Source organism: Panthera pardus, unplaced genomic scaffold, assembly GCF_024362965.1.
Source record: "Panthera pardus isolate Hobbes unplaced genomic scaffold, ASM2436296v1 HiC_scaffold_13, whole genome shotgun sequence".
Classification (NCBI taxonomy): domain Eukaryota; kingdom Metazoa; phylum Chordata; class Mammalia; order Carnivora; family Felidae; genus Panthera; species Panthera pardus.
Window position 1 is genome coordinate 125,547,049 of NW_026526688.1, and position 16,369 is coordinate 125,563,417.

The 16,369-nt window shown below is 39.0% G+C and overlaps 1 protein-coding gene across 2 annotated transcripts in view; it reads left to right on the forward strand.

The window, feature by feature from the left end:
• Nucleotides 1-16,369, forward strand: part of UNC5C (unc-5 netrin receptor C) — a 359,471-nt gene that overhangs the window by 125,841 nt on the left and 217,261 nt on the right. The window lies entirely within an intron of this gene.

A 16,369-nucleotide genomic window follows, 5' to 3' on the forward strand; every position in this document is an offset into this window, starting at 1 on the left:
TGGGCTGACAGTGCAGAGCCTGCTTGGGATTCTCTCTCTCCCTCTCTCTCTTCCTCTCCCCTGCTCCTTCTCTCTCTCTAAAATAAATAAGTTAATTAATTAATTAATTAATTAATTTTTTAAAAATAATTAGACTTCGTATTTCTTTAGGGAAATTACAGCGCATACCACCATTTCAGGTGCTTCCTCACTCTAAAAAGTCCTCCTTAGCCTCTAATCTTTCAAACCCCTTAGTCTGAGTGCCACCCACAGAAACACTGACAGATACTTCTCTTGTGTCTGCTGATGAGCTGGTCCATTCCACAAAGTAAGTGCTTAGAGGTTTTTCCTTACATTGAATGAAATCTTTCCAACTTCCATTCTATTTCTGCCCTCTGGGCATTTGCAAACAAATTTATTCCGAATACCCCTTTTCTCTCACTTGATTTATCCTATTTTAATCTTAACTTATATAATCTGATGAAGTTGAATTTGAGGCTGGGGGGAAAAGTGACATTATTATCTTTCAGATACTGCTGGAGAAAAAAACCAACAATTTTAAAGTGATTTTTTTTAAATTTTTTTTTTTAAATTTTTTTTTAACGTTTATTCATTTTTGAGACAGAGAGAGACAGAGCATGAACGGGGGAGGGTCAGAGAGAGGGAGACACAGAATCTGAAACAGGCTCCAGGCTCTGAGCTGTCAGCACAGAGCCTGATGCAGGGCTCGAACTCGCAGACAGCAAGATCGTGACCTGAGCCGAAGTCGGCCGCTCAACCGACGGAGCCACCCAGGCGCCCCTTAAAGTGATTTTTGAAGCATTTGGAAAGTGGTCTCGAAGTGTCCCTTTTCAGAATGATAAGGTCACACTTAGGGTTGCCTTTGAGCACCTGTACTTCCAGAATTCAGGCAATAAACCCAACATTTTTATCCCATATTTTCTGATTACTCATAATGGACACTGGTCAAAGTTGTTAATCATCAAGTTTGTTTTGGAAATAAGTTATGATACATGTAAAAAGCCTTATTTAAAAAAATAATCTGCTTTGCCTTAAGAAAAATGAACCTATTAAAGTCAGGAAATTGACCTTATGCATAATGTGTAAATAATACCCAGGGACTAGAAAAGTGACCCGCACATAAGAGACCCTCAATAAATATCAACTCAATCAATGAATAATCAGTTTGGCATATTTATTTTGTTTTTCACTGACTTGCTTTTTTTTTTTTTTTCATGTTTGGTTTTGTTAGAAATCTGTTTTGGGAGAAAGTCAGGGTGTTTGTTATAAATCATTTGTGCTCTCAGCGCCATCTGAGATTTGGCTTCTAAGACTAGTTAAGATTTGGCTTCTAAGACAGGTTAAGACTAGTGGCTTCAAGTTTAGCAATTTTGGCGATTTTTTTGCCAAGTAATTTGAGAATCAGTGTTCTAATGTATTTGGGAACTCTGAAGCTGTGACTCAAAGAAGGAGGTAGGGTATAAGGACAGGTAGACGAGCCTGAGACAAATATTAATGGCTAATTAAACTTTTTCATTCCTAGTATTTTAAAACAATTATTTACTGGGTTTCTTTATATTCATGCTTCTGGCACAACCTCTAAGAGTTAATGGGATCTGTCATAAATCAGGATAAAGTAACAGAAAGATAAGAAAAAAAGAGAAATTCTTAGCTGTGGTGGCCAGGGCTCAAATGGATTTATAATCAAGGGAGAGGCTTAAGGTTATATGAATTTAATATGATGAGTAAATATTATTGTACTGAAGATTTGGGCTTTATTTTATTTCCCACTTGCAAAAGAAAGGTCACAATAATCTCCAAAATTCTTTTCTTTATATTTTCAGCATAATTATCCAGATCATTTTTTCTTCATCACTGCACTATATAACCTCCTAGAAGAAAATGTGTTTCAGTTCAAAGGCATTTTACTGCATCTGAAAATAATTACCTTAAAATATTAGGTCAAGAATTTCCACCTGCCCATGTACATCATGTAGATAAGGTCATAAGCATTCATATTCTCATATGGAGAAGTATTAAATTATCTTTTGCATGTTATCATATATTTATTTTATTAGAATAGAATGCAGACTCGGGGTTAGAAAAACTGACATCTCAAAAGTGTTTGCAGTTACATGGTCACACACTAATAAGAGCTACATTCGTGTTTAATACAAAATAGTTGGATCTAAGCACCTTAGTTGCTAGGTATTTTTTTATACTCTGCTTTTTGTCATCATCTGCCAGTAAATTCAAGGAATACCTTCCTTTGCCTCACAGAACTCACATCACTGCTGATGGTGTTCACAGGAAGACAAGTTCCGTACTCAGCTTGTGTAATGGGAAACTCACAAGCAGTCATGGAGGTGTTGGGGGCATAGAGTTGACTTTGTAGGCAGGTTAGATCTTTGGATACTGGCCTAATTTCTTTGTATGACCCTCTGTCTTTACATCTTATGTGCCCCCCCCCTTTTTTTTAACTCTGCCTCTCTAAAAAAGACTATATTCTGGAAAAAAGAAAAGGTGCAAACTGGAATAAGGAAATTTGAGGGGATTCTAAAGAAATGATGAAAAAATCTTTCCTTAATTTCAGAATTCTTACCAACCATATGAGCTCTTCAGTAAGTTAACTTGGTGTGCTATTTGAGGTGATGTGTAGATCTGATCAAAAAGAATTGGCATTTGTCTAATGTGCCTCCACCATTTAATAAGGTACAGAGAAATTTGACAATGCATTTGGGTCTGAGTACAAATTAGAAAACAGCTTTCCTCTGAAGGTGAGGACTCATCTTTCCCACTTGCAGGCTGTGTCTCTTGGATTAAAAAGACAACCAGGGAGACGGGGAGCCACTCTGCGGTTAACCGAACACCACATTTTCAGGATTTGCAATGGGGAGCTGTGCAGTAGAATGACTCAGGGACAGGAAATTTCTGATTTTCTGCTTCCTTGGATGCTGCATAGACTCATACATAAGCTATGAGGAAAAGTTTGCTACTTTTCAGAGGAAACATGTTTTGAATGCAGAAATTATTATTGTTATAAGAGCAAAAATGGGGTGTATGACAGTGTTAGAAGACACTTTCCCCAAATTTTGTAGCTTTAAAACCTTAGTCCCCACCAATGGGAGAATGAATTCAGTTGTGATTATTCTGCATCTCATTGTCTTCAGTAAAGGTAATAAGACCCTCCACACAAATGTGGTATAATCAGAATAATTAGATGTTAGATCCAATCTGAATGATGAGGTTGATGAATAGCAATTCTGGGAAGGAGTAGAGCCCTCTGTGGGAAAATGGTTGGAGGCCAAACTCCACCATGGGTGGCCCTTGAGAAAGCAGGACTGACGAGGTAGGCAGAGAAATAAAGGGCACAAGCAAAAGCCAGTTAAGTTGCATAAGTGGTGTTATGAGAGATATTAGAAACAGAGGAGAGGCCATACAAAAAAGAACACTGAGCAGGATATTCCTCAGGTGTATCAAAGTAAGTAATAACTCCCCCAAACCAAGGAAGTGTAAGAGCAGGAAGCTACAGTGTTGCAAAGGGCATTTGGATATCAGTGTGGGGGACTGAGTATGGTGAAGGAAGGTGGGTTTATCAGAGGGGCACATGGGATTCTTCCATTCTGTACCAAGATTTGTTGTACTCATGATAGGAAAATGTTCTGCTCGCTTTCGTTCAGTTCCCGTAAGTGAAAGAAATAGGGAGAATCCTGGCTGTGCAGATGGAGGCAAGAGTCAGTGCCAAGGAAAATTATGAAGTGGATAAACATACTTCTGTTCTTCCTCCTCTGCTGCCTGTACAACCTGGCCTCACCCTCTTGCTATTGCCTATTCTCTTACCACCCATATTTTGCAGTCTTATGCTCTCAGGTCTATCTGGTGACAGTGGGTACCTAAACACCTAGTCAAGGTCAGGAGTTGGTGAATCATGTGCTAACTGTCACATGAGTATTTACATTTGAATAATCTCCCAAGAATAAGGCAATAAATCATTTACGGAATAAATCATGAATGGTAGATTTTCAGGCTTCAGTAGTTTGGTGTGTGGTTTTTTTTTTTTTTTTTTTTTTTTTTTTTGGAGATGTGTGACTTCCCACTATTTCTCATATTATACCAAATATGGTGACTTTCAGCTCAGTATACTCTTATTCTATTCATGTATCCAACAGATATTTGTTAAGTGTCTGCTAATGCATGCCAGGCACAACTCTTGGTACTTGAAAAACAACCAGAAGATAAAGGTCAGCTCCTTCAAGGAGCGTACAGTCCAGAAAATGGAGAAAAAGCTAACAAAAGATTACGCTAAAGTGTGAGAAAAGCAAAGCAGATCCCATTAGGAACGCTTGATGGGCCGGCTGAGTCAAATAGTGTATAAAGTGTTATTAACCTGGTGAAGAGAAGGGCAGTTTTTAGAAGAGGGAAACATATGTATGAATATAAAGAGACTTAAAACAGCACAATACAGGTGAAGAATTGCAAGCCACTGGGCATGACTTAAACATGAGATGTTGGGAGAGGGAAGGGTAATAAGAGATGAGACTGAAGACGCTCATGTGGGACCCTATGCCAAGCTATGCAGTTGACATCAGCATCCTGAAGGCAATGAGTAAACAGTTAAGACCGGATTAGAATTGTGGCTTAGAGAAGAACATTCCACAACATTATGGAGAACTGGTGGAAGGGACTGGGGACAAGAGGCCAGGGAAAGCCAAGGAAGGTCTTGCAATTGTAAAGCCTGAAATGGTTAGGCCTTAATGAAGGCAGTAACAGTGGATACAGGCAGGAGGGGACCAGTTGGAAGGAAAATAATGACTGTGTAGGATCCATGATTGCTCTGCTGAAAGCCATCAGAAAAGGTCTAACTCAATAACCAGCTATATTCTGCTAGACATCATTTGGCCAGCTAGGAGGATTTACAACTTCTGAATAAAGAGAAGAGATTGAGATCTGATTTAATGGTGACTTTTTCATTTGCCTAATTTCCTTCAGTGTAATACAAGTTCATGTACGTTATGTGAATTATCTAAAATATATGTATTTTTCGTCTTGTGTGCTAGATTTATGGGTGGATATGAGGGAAGCTAAAGTTAAACATGCGTGTGATGAATTTTTGACAATAAGGAAACTAGAGCGTTACTATTCCTTGCAAGAACTTTGAACAGAAACAAACAACAACAACAAAGTAATGTGCCAGAAAGCTCAAGGGAATGTATAAAAGTGAATTGCAAGGAAGAGAAACCTGGCCACCCAAAGGAAGATAACTTTCTCTTTAAAATTCTGCCCTATGTGCCCCTAATCAGATAGGCTGAATGACTGACACAGGACCCTTTATGGACATCCAAGTTTCTTTTGCCCCCTAGACCAAAAGCATAAATCTTGTTTCTCTAATAAAGACATTTAAGGCAGAAAGTTATGATAGCATCCTCAATATCTTAAAGTTAGATGTGTCAGGACATTGGAAGACATCCATCTTCCCTGTCCAGCAATTCTCTGGCTTATCCCGAGGGGCCGTGGCATGTGTTTTCCTTGAAATTTTCAATAAAAGATAAGAAAATAATTTCTTTTGGATCATCAGTTTTCCCAGCTGAACTCCTGCAAGGTTGACTTGTAGAGACAATTAAACCAAGCATTTGCTCGGTTTACGTGGACATTGTTATTGCCGCATTTGTCGCTTTCCTGACAAATTGCATTATTCCTCTGCCCTCTGAACCATTAGCTGGTCCAGAGGGAACCAGGTGGTGATGAGGAGGGGTGGATCTCACATTTGTCAACCCCGAGGCAGAGCCAGGCTGAACTGAGAACTCCCTTTGATTCTTTACGCTGGGTAAAGGAGGTGGGGGCTGAATTAGGGTGGGACACACATTTGAATGCTGTCATTTGCCTCTGAGCAGAAGGCCATCATCTCTTTAGTGTTCAGAGTGAATGTGATGCCCCCAGATTTGTTCAATAATTGCCCTGATTTCTGCCTGAGGCTTGACTTTCTTCTAGCTAAACGCAGTCCTGTCCCCTAACACTGTCCCCCATTACTAACAAAGTGGCTCTTTCATGTGCTCTGGGCTGTAGCAGCATCGTTCTGCCTGCGCTTCAGCTGAGGCTGATTCAGCATCACAGACTTCCCTTTGTGAACATCTTGCCTCTCTTCCCTCTTCTTTCCCCTCCTCTAGGAGTTGAAAATATAATGGGGGTGGGGGGGTTAGTTAACCCTGAAACATCTATTGAATCCTAAAGAAGCAGTAGAGCTTTTCATGATTGCACAAAAGTAAGAGAACACAGGTAACCCCTTGGATGGAATCTCTTTTTTATCAATGAGACTGTGACCTAGTATGGGCTGTCAGGCATTTAGAGTGAAAACAGGGACAGTACAACCCAGTGGCTTAGGGCTGTGTTTACGAACATGCATATATCATTAAGAGGTGCATTAGCACCTGTTGGTGTAGCCCAGGGTCTAGGGACTGCCTCCTCTGAGAATCAGTTGTGCCATCTGCAAAGTAGGAGGAACAATACCCATCCTGCAGATGAGGAAGCAAATATGAAACATATGGAAGAAACTGACATGACATGCTAAAAATACCCCAAACCCATCAATGGCGGTCACCATTTTCACTGGCATGGGTGTTTTTGGTTTTTTGTTTGTTTGTTTTGTTTTTTAACTTACGCTGTGATCATCTGCTCTCAGAGGTTGGAGCCACAAGCCAGCTGGGTGTAGCAACATCCCTTCCATAGGAAGTCCCCAGAGCTGGATGGGGCCCCTCTTTGGTTCCAGGCCAATGCTAGGTGCACACCACAGTAAATAAAAGGGACACTGGCTCACTCTCCAGGGACCACAACTTCCTGTGGCAAGTGAGGGATGGATCAGAGCTGACTCCAGCACAAGTCAAAAGATAAAGGGGACGCTTGTGATGGAAAGCAAAGGGGGCCGAGATAGAGAACAGTGGGGGAAGTGGGCACCTAGTTTAGTTTGGCTGAGCAAGGAGGATCTCTCTGAGAGCAGGATGAGAGCCAGGGGGCTTTCAAACTCTATTCCGACAGGTTTGACCCACTCCACGGAATAAGTAGTTGTACTTTTAATTTACATTGATTTAAGACTACACAAAGATAAAAGGCTATTGTGAATTCAGTAAAGAGCTTTTACACAGATGTATGTTTTCTTTACTGGAGTGACACCAATGCACATTTGAAAAATAGAAGTATACAGATGTGTAGTATATGTTATTGATTCTTCTGAAGATAATGCCAGGTTTGCATTTAGACCCAAGGATTTAGACACTTTAAAATTATTCTGAGTCCCTTAGGTATTTTGAGACCAGCAGTTTAGGAATCACTGATGGAGTGGGGGAAAAAAAAATAGTGGAAAAGATAGGAGACCTGAGCCCTATTTTTTTCCTTTTTCAAAAACTAAACAAAGAGCAAAGAAGCTACTTTTTTTTTTTTTGAGTCTGTTTCCTCATTATTGGAATGAGGGTAATAACTTGTGTCATTTAACCCTTTAATGATTGTGTGAGGTTGAACTAATCTGACAAGAAAGTTCTTGCAAAGCATTTTGAACTATGTAAAGATACTAGTATTAGCAATGGCTTGAAATAAGGAATTCTAATAATCTTCAATACAGTTCAGTCGTTTCAAAAAATAATTTGTCAAACTACCCACTTCACCTGCTTTTTCCAGGATTAATGTCCTGAGAAACTCTGTTGGCATCAGCTGCTTTAGCCTGTGTCCATTTCTCCAAATGATGTGAATGTGGGTCAAGTCATGTACCCAAAAAAGAATAAGGATTATTACCCTCAACCCTCTCATCTTTAGGGAGGTTATACCGTGTAGCCTACTTAAACATTATAAAAGAAGATTGTCCCTTTCTCATATTTGAAGTAGCTAGAAATGTCCCATTTTCTTTTTTCTTTTCCTTCTGTGTAAACCCTTATATGTGATAGAATCTCAGAGAGACATTTCCAGACAATTGTTTTGTAACGTTTACTTATTTTGGAGAGATAGAGACAGGGAGATAGGGTAAGCAGAGGAGGCGCAGAGAGAGAGGGGGCATAGAGGATCAGAGGATGGAGGGCTCAAACTCAAGAACCATGACTTGAGCTGAAGTCGGATGCTTAACCAACTGAGCTACCCAGGCGCCCCCAGACAATTTTTTTTATATAAGAAATATCTTAATATGCTAAACACTCAGGTTTCACTGTTAAATAGCCAAGCCTGATTCTGCTTTTTATTAAATAGTTCAGTGTTAAATTAGTGTATTTCAAATAATGTGCTTCAAATACTTGGCTTCTTTTTATGTTTGATAACAAATGGTTTGACATGGAGAGAGGCAACCTCTAGAATTCTAACATGCAGAAGATCAGCAGTTCAAAAAAGTTTTTACAGTTTATCCTGTCTTTAATATTTTCAATTGAGAGTGAGTCACTCCAAGGGAAAACATTAATGACAACAGGCTGAATACATTTGTGTGATAAAGAACAGAGAAAGAAGATTACAAGTGAAAATCCTTCGTAGCTTGTATACAGAATATTATCCAGACAACAGGAAACATTTTTATTCTTCAGAAGTCTCAGAAACACCTTAAACCATTAAAAACAAGATTAGAAAATATGCATATTTAAAAGAGTATGAATATTCTATGACTGAAATATTCTTGCTGCAATTTTGCACTCAGATATGAAGTATCTGCTTTGAGATATTTACAGAAATTAACAATTCATTTAACAATAACCACATTCAACAATTCATTTAACAATGTAGAGGCATTTATTTTAATTTGCAGATTAATTAAATATGTGATGCATTTTCATAGTAGTCAAATGTGACATTTTTAAAAGTTAAATAATTCCTTATCCATTTCTCTCAAACCCTTGAGCCAACCACTTTTGACTCTTTTAATTGCTTCTTTTGGTTTTTACATAAATTATTCCTAAACCATTTGTTCTATTATTTCTTAACATCTTTAGCTATCTATGATTGACTTACAGCAATTGCCAACTGCAATTTAGCTCTATTGTAACTCCTTTTCCACCTCAGATGCTCCCCTTCTCTGTGTCTCCAGTAGAGGAATGCAACAGTTTTGGGTTAAATTAATATTGTTTACAGCCTTGTGGTTTGTAAATATCATCATATGAATAGATTTATTTTCTTGCACAATTTTCTGTTTTTATTGAAAGTAATCATTGCCTCTCGGCAGCTCTCTCTGTCTCCCTGTTTTTGTTTCTCTGTCTCCTTAGATTTCTAACTACTAACATGGATGTGTCCCCAAGTGCTTCCATCAGATTCTAGAATTCCTTCCAGCAGAGCCAAACACTCATGTAATCTATCTACTGTCCCTTGGACCCAGTTGCTTTGGAGCCTCTGTCCTCTGCCCCAGCTCCAACTTTCTTGGTGCCATGCTGGGCCTGCCGCCCAACTGTCTACCTAAGATTTCCTTGCCCAATGCCCTGGGAATCGCTCTGCTTGTCACTTTCGCTGGGTACTCTGCCTCTTGCAATGCCTCCCATCCCCTCGTATGGTTTACCCCTAGTGTTGGTGAAACACACCCTTCAATGTCTTCCTAAGAATACAGGTGTGAGGGAGACAATTTGGGTGCCCTTTGTTATATCTGAAAATATCTTTTCTCTTCAAATAGTCAACTTATACTGTGTTGCATATAGAATTCCAGATAAGAAGTTTATTATCTAAAACCTTAGCTTTTAATAATTCATCATCTTATTTCCATATTTCATTTCATTTTTTACAACCTTCATTTTCTATTGTCTACTCTCCCATTCTCTTTGTTCTTGTGTAACTTTTCTCTTTCTTTATTGGAATGAGGAGTTTCAGGAGCAAGTTACAGTCATTCACGTATAAACAATGAAACCCCTCAAATATGCCCATTTAACACCATTTTTGTTAAATTTGCCATCTATAATCATTGAGTTATTTTCATTTTAAAAGCAAATGTTTATGGGGCACCTTGGTGGCTCAGTTGGCTGAGTGTCAGACTTTGGCTCAGGTCATGATCTCACGGTTTGTGAGTTTGAGCCCTGCAGCAGGCTCTGTGCTGACAGCTCAGAGCCTGAAGCCTGCTTCGGATTCTGTGTCTCCCTCTCTCTCTGCCCCTCTCCCACTTGCACTCTGTCTCTCGCCTTCAAAAATAAATAAACGTTAAAAAAAAATTAAATAAATAAAAGCAAATGTTTACTTTTTTGAATGGGTATATTTTTTAAATAATGAAATTGCTGAAAACATAGTTTGGGGTTAACCAGCTTTTGAACCATATGTAAATTACTTTTACTTAACATGTTAAGCATTATAGTTTGAATTTTACTTTCATTGTTCAGGAGCATATCACTTTATCTCTCAGTGTTTGAGCTGCTCTATACATTATACTCAGAAATTTAAGCATGGAAATAAGGAATGAATAAACTTTGTTAATGAAGTAGGTGGCTTAAAAGACTATGAATAAACAAAGTCAGAAGTTGTGACCTATTTTTTTGGTTACATAACCTATTTTTTTTTTTGCCGCGTTCTGATAAATGTGGACTATGAATCAAGTGTGCTCTATTTGCATCACGTATAAACCATGCCTAAACTAGAGTTGTCAGGTTTCACTTTAGAGAAATGAGATCAGGGCTGCCCTAATGGAATCAAACAATGACTTTTCAGATGATTTCAAGGTCTTTGAAAAGCCTGCCACAGTTCTGGGCCTCATGGCATTGTCTCCAAGAAGCTCATGCTAGTTAATGCAGCAATTTAACTGGAGGCAGGCGAACTTGTTGTCCAGCCTAACATTGATATGCATGATGTATCCCTACTGGTAGGCAGCAGAGTGATGGAATGCAGAGAAATGGGAAGTAGAACTAGCAAATTGTTCATGTAGGAGTAGAGTTAGAAGTCAAGATATTGGGAAGACAGGTAATCTTAGAATCATACCTTGATCTGGCATGAAAGTAGGGCTGTTTTTGTTTTTCAGACCTCACTATATTAAGATGAGAATCAGTTTTTTGCTAGTTGGCTAGCATATCATAACATTTGCCAATCCACATCTTTAGCAAAGAGAGTCTGCCTTAGGCCCCAGGTTTATGACAATCAAAAACATCGAACTAATGATGAAACATTGCTTTGTGTTCATTTTACACATTACAGTAGCCTTCTATCCATGGCAGTTGATACTGGTTCCCAATTACTGTGATGATGGACAGATTTTCCATGTAATAAATATACTTAGGTAAAAACATAAATTTATTTCAGTAAAAAAAATCACAAATAATAAATAGTGAACACATATCAAATTGTGAACATGGGGCACATGCAAATGAGGTTTAGCAAACATTGGCACAGGGCAAGGACACTGGAGGTATGGACTTTGTTTCTATCCACAGCAAAAGTATGACGCAGGCAAGTCATCTAACTTCTCCACCTAAAATGAGGATCTAGGCCAGGTATCTTATTATTAAACCCCTCATATTTCTTAAATTTTGTGATTGCAAGGATTTTTTTTCTGGCACTTGATATGTATATGCAATGTAATTGGGAGGACTGAAAACTTAGGAAGCAGCTAATGGTAATCATCAATAGCATCCCAGTAAAGAACAGACGAATTCCGGAAGAATAGACTAACTTTGTTTCACGGAATTTTAGAGCTGGGAGTACCCTTAGTAAACATAAAGACAAATTCCCCCTGCTAAACCTTCTTTTAATAAATGAGAAAACTAAAGCGTCCCAGACAACTTAGGAGGCTCATTATCATATGGCTGAGCAGTTAGAGGCACGTAACTCCTTGGATCCCTGGACATTGGACTAGAACCTCGGATCCACTTTGGTCCTCTTCATATGATATCATTATGGTCTTGTGATATGATCTTCTCAAACTTGTGCATGTAAGAAGTGAAGGTCATATGTGGATGCTGTAATTTCTTATATTTAGCACAGTCAGAAATGAAACAAGGCTTAGCCAAGTGGTCACTTGAAGAATCACGTGAGTTGCTTCATCAATACCAGCAGCTAATAAGAATAACTCAAGGCTACTAATTTTTTTCTGACATAGTCTGGGTAGTTCTGTCCAAAAATATGTATTTTTCCCTATAGTGGTTAGATCTAAATGAAATATGGGGTATAACCGGACCCCTTCCAGGGGAAGCATTATAGAGATTAGCAGACATTATAAACTACTTCAGAATTGTAAACAGTTGCATTATTAATTTGTTTTCCTAGTTGGTGATGCAAAATAAAACTATTCTTAAAAATGGAGGAGGGGAATGTTTATGTGCTGCTTTTTTGTTTTTTCCTCCCAGTCCTTTAGAGTCTATTGACTGTTCATCAATTTAATTATTGTGTTATATATGTCTAATGTACTTGCCACACAGGAGGCTAAGTAGTTTCCTTCCCCCAAGGTAGCTTTCTATGCCTGGAAAGCGATCTATCTGTGAGCCACGCTGGCTTCTTTGGAAATATCCTCCTATTGATTACAAGAAAGAACTTTAAAAGCTGACTCAAGAAACACTACTGAGGAAAAACACCAGTGTTTCCTCTTTAATTATGACCTAAAGCAAATCATTGAAATCAGGGATCCATAGAGCAGCAAAGAACAGAAGAACAGAATGGTGACACACAGAGATTGAGAGAAATGCAAGGGGATGGACTTGGGCCAGAAGAAAGGAACTTGGGAAATAGTGATTGGTCTGTAGCTTGTTATGCATATGGAAAGCATATACTTATTTTGTTTCCACAATAAAAGTATTATATCTAAAATATTTACCATGGCTCCTGAAGGGAAACAGGACTTCACAAGGTAGTAATTTTAAGAATCTTAGTAAATATTTATTAAGCACTATTGACTTTGCCACGCAGAAGCTTTCAGTGGCTTCCCACTGTCTGTCAAATTAAATGCCTTCTCTTCATCTCCACACCGAGCTTCTCCCCAAGTGTGAATCCCAGTTCCTGCACCAGGGCTGTGTTTCAGCTAAGCTGACATGTTCGAGAACATGCTCACTGTTGCTCAGTGAACACATTTTTGCTTAGGTTGTTTCCTCAGATGTCCCCTTCCCAGGTGACTCTTTGGAAATGTTGTTAATATTGGCAGGCATCTTTCAAGGCTTTACTCCGAGAATCCTTATGTGATTCCCTCAACCAGAAGCCACCTTTTCTCTTCTTTTGTCTTTAATACCCACTGCATTTACTCTTCTTCCATTTAGTAATGATTGGCTCACTATATAAAACTCCCTCTTTCTGCCTCCAAGACTGTACAGTTCTTGACATCCTCCTGTGCAAGTTAAAAGAATTTCCACTCATGACTGTACAGTTCTTGACATCTTCCTGTGCGTAGAAGTAATTTATACTTACCAAATTGAAAAGTTGAAGAATTGAAAATTAAAAAGTTAAAAGTTAAAGAATTTTTATCTAATACGTAAAAAAATTGAATAACCCCAAATCTAGAGCAGTGTTAGGACCACAGAAGAAATGTCTCAGAGGCTCTAGATTCTTTTTTAACTTCAGAAAAGAAGAGCAATGTCTTTAGTCTTAGGAATTCTGGAGAAATTGCTGCCAAGGAGCCAGAATTTCGAATAGGTTTAGAAATATTTAGCTAAGTGGAGATAATAAGCTAGAGAAGCTGCCTAACTGAAGTGGAGAGGAGGAAAATACAGGATGGGATCACAAAATAGGTAGTAAATGTTTGTTATACTCTATATTGTGACAGAGGGTTTTTACAGCTTGCAAATCATTCTGTACATATTATTTTTATCCGTAAAAATACCTGCGACACTTAGGTGTTATAACCCTTTAAGGCCTTCTAGATTATCTGTTTATTTCTCTCCCCTATTGGTCTTGTGTGATCAGAAACAGGAGGAACTATTTGCATGCATTTTTATTCCCCTCAAGGCTAAGCAGCTCTTCAAGAAATAAACAAATGGAGAATGATTATGCCTATTATACAAAATAAGTCCCTGAGAGAAGTGTGCTTGATCACAGGGCTCAGACTTAAACATAAGTCTTCTTTGTCCATGCCCAGAGCTCTTTCTTCCATGTCAAAGCCTCTAGCATGCCAGGACAGCAGGACCAGGCAGAAGAGAGAAACCTGGAAATGTACATCTGAGGGATGTTATACAGGGGGTAGGAGTCATTTAAAAAATAATAACCAGCTTAGTGAAACATAGATGATGTCTTTAAGTGGCATAATAGTATTGATTAGAAAGCATTCTGGAAAAAAAAATATGTAAGTAGGTAGAAATTAAATTAAATGAAGATGTTGCGTTAGTAGCATGACATGTCACAAAATGAATAAAAATACAAATGATAGATTTTTAGGAACAGCTTTAGGGGGGAAAAAACTAGGTAACTGGTACCTGAAATTCCAGAAAGACTGAAGAAGAACTATTTCTCTGGTTCTCTGCTCATAACTGCTGTCTACATCTTGAAGAACCAACATAAGACAACACTTTCAAAAAGCTGTCCTTGACATACACTATCATATTCTGATAGCTTTTGGGCTCTCGGTTAAAAATCAGTATTTCTTGAATGTCAGCTATGGGGGCTCCTGGGTGGCTCAGTCGGTTGAGCGTCCGACTTCGGCTCAGGTCATGATCTCACAGTCGTGAGTTCGAGCCCCGTGTCGGGCTCTGTGCTGACAGCTCAGAGCCTGGAGCCTGCTTCGGATTCTGTGTCTTCCTCTCTCTCTGACCCTTCTCTGTTCATGCTCTGTCTCTGTCTCAAAAATAAATAAAAAAACATTTAAAAAAATTTAAAAAAAAAGAATGTCAGCTATGCATCTAGGGCATACACAGGTGAACAAAATGTTGTTCCTGGCCTGAGAGGGAAGTCTATCAGACACTGTCAATGCCCAGATCCATTCAACAACCTCACTTTTCTTGGGCCCTTGCCTGCTTGTCCTGTCCCTGATACCAGCCAGCAGTTCCATCCAGCCTCTCAGCGTTGAAGGCTAGAATAAAAATCTCATGAAGAGGCACTAAATGTAGATATTGAGTTCTTTGTATTATTATCTGGTCTGTATTGGGTTATTGGACTTTATATTTCATACAGTAGCTTCAATATGCCCCCCAAAAAGAGTTCTCCAACTTATGCATCCTGTAGTGTACATGGTTGGCACTTAGTTTAGGAACAAATTAAAATTCATTAGGTATGTTGAAAAGAAAAGAAATATAAATATGTCTACGATTCTAGCTCAAGGGCGGTGGGGAAGTATTTTATTTAGTAAGAAGATCATCTCTTAAAACAAGAAAAAAAAAAGAAGGCAGCATTGATTATCTCACAGTTTCTGCAGGTAAGGAGTCAAAGCACAGTTTACCTGGATTTTCTGCTCAGGGTCTCACCAGGCTGCAGTACAGGTGTGGGTTCTCATCAGAGACTTGATGGGGGCAGTGGGGCGGGGGATGGGGGGGTGGGGGGGTGGGGAATAACCACTTCTTGGCTCCCTCAGGTTGTTGGAATCATTCATTTCCTTATGGCTGTAGCACTGAGGGCCACGTTTTCTTGCTGCTCTTTGTGAGGTCTGCCTTCAGCTCCTATAGTCTCCCCACAGCTATTTGCCATATGCCTCTCTCTGACCATGGCAGCCTCCTTCATCAAAGCCAACATGGGGAGCCTCTATCTGCTAAGACAGAGTCTTACATAACGTAATGTAATCGTGGGAGTGACACTCCATCCCCTTTACCATATGCTGCTAGTTAGAAGCAAGTCACAGGTTTCTTCTGTACTCAAGGAAAGGAGATTACACAAGGGTGTAACTCAGTGGGATCAGTTTAGGGTATGTCTACTGTAACAGTTTTGTCTTGTACAGTTTATTTATATGTAAAAGACTGGTTACTTTCATCTCTTAGGAACCAAAATCAATGACTGAAAAGTTAACTTTTGTTTTAGAAAATATATATGAATATATGGAGGCATCATGCTAGGGATAAACAATGGAAGCACAGTCCCTATAGTTGAGGAACATATACTGTAATGGGGAAAGCCAATACATTAAAGACAAATAAAAATCCTGCTCCTATACATAATTTTAGTTCCTGATAAAAACTATGAAGGAGCAGGGTTAAGAAAAAAGATTAATGAGGGAAGCCACTTGGGTGTTAGAGAAGATAACAATAAAAATGTACTCTAGATTTGATGATCATGGCATGCTGCCTAAAGAAATGTCATTTGACCACTCGACAATGCCTAGTAGCTATCCAAGAGGGAAGAAAGGGAACTTCAGATAGGAAGAATGCAAGTTCAAAGGCCCTGTGGCAGGAAAAACTAAGCCTACGTGAGACAGTGGAAGAAGACTAGACTGGTGTACCTGTAAGAAATGCAGCGTGGGTAGATGAACATGGAGAGGTAGAAAGGAGCTTTGGGCCATAGTGAAGATTTTACATTTAACCTAAATGCAGTGGGAATCCATTGAAGGGTTTTCAGCAGGGAAGTG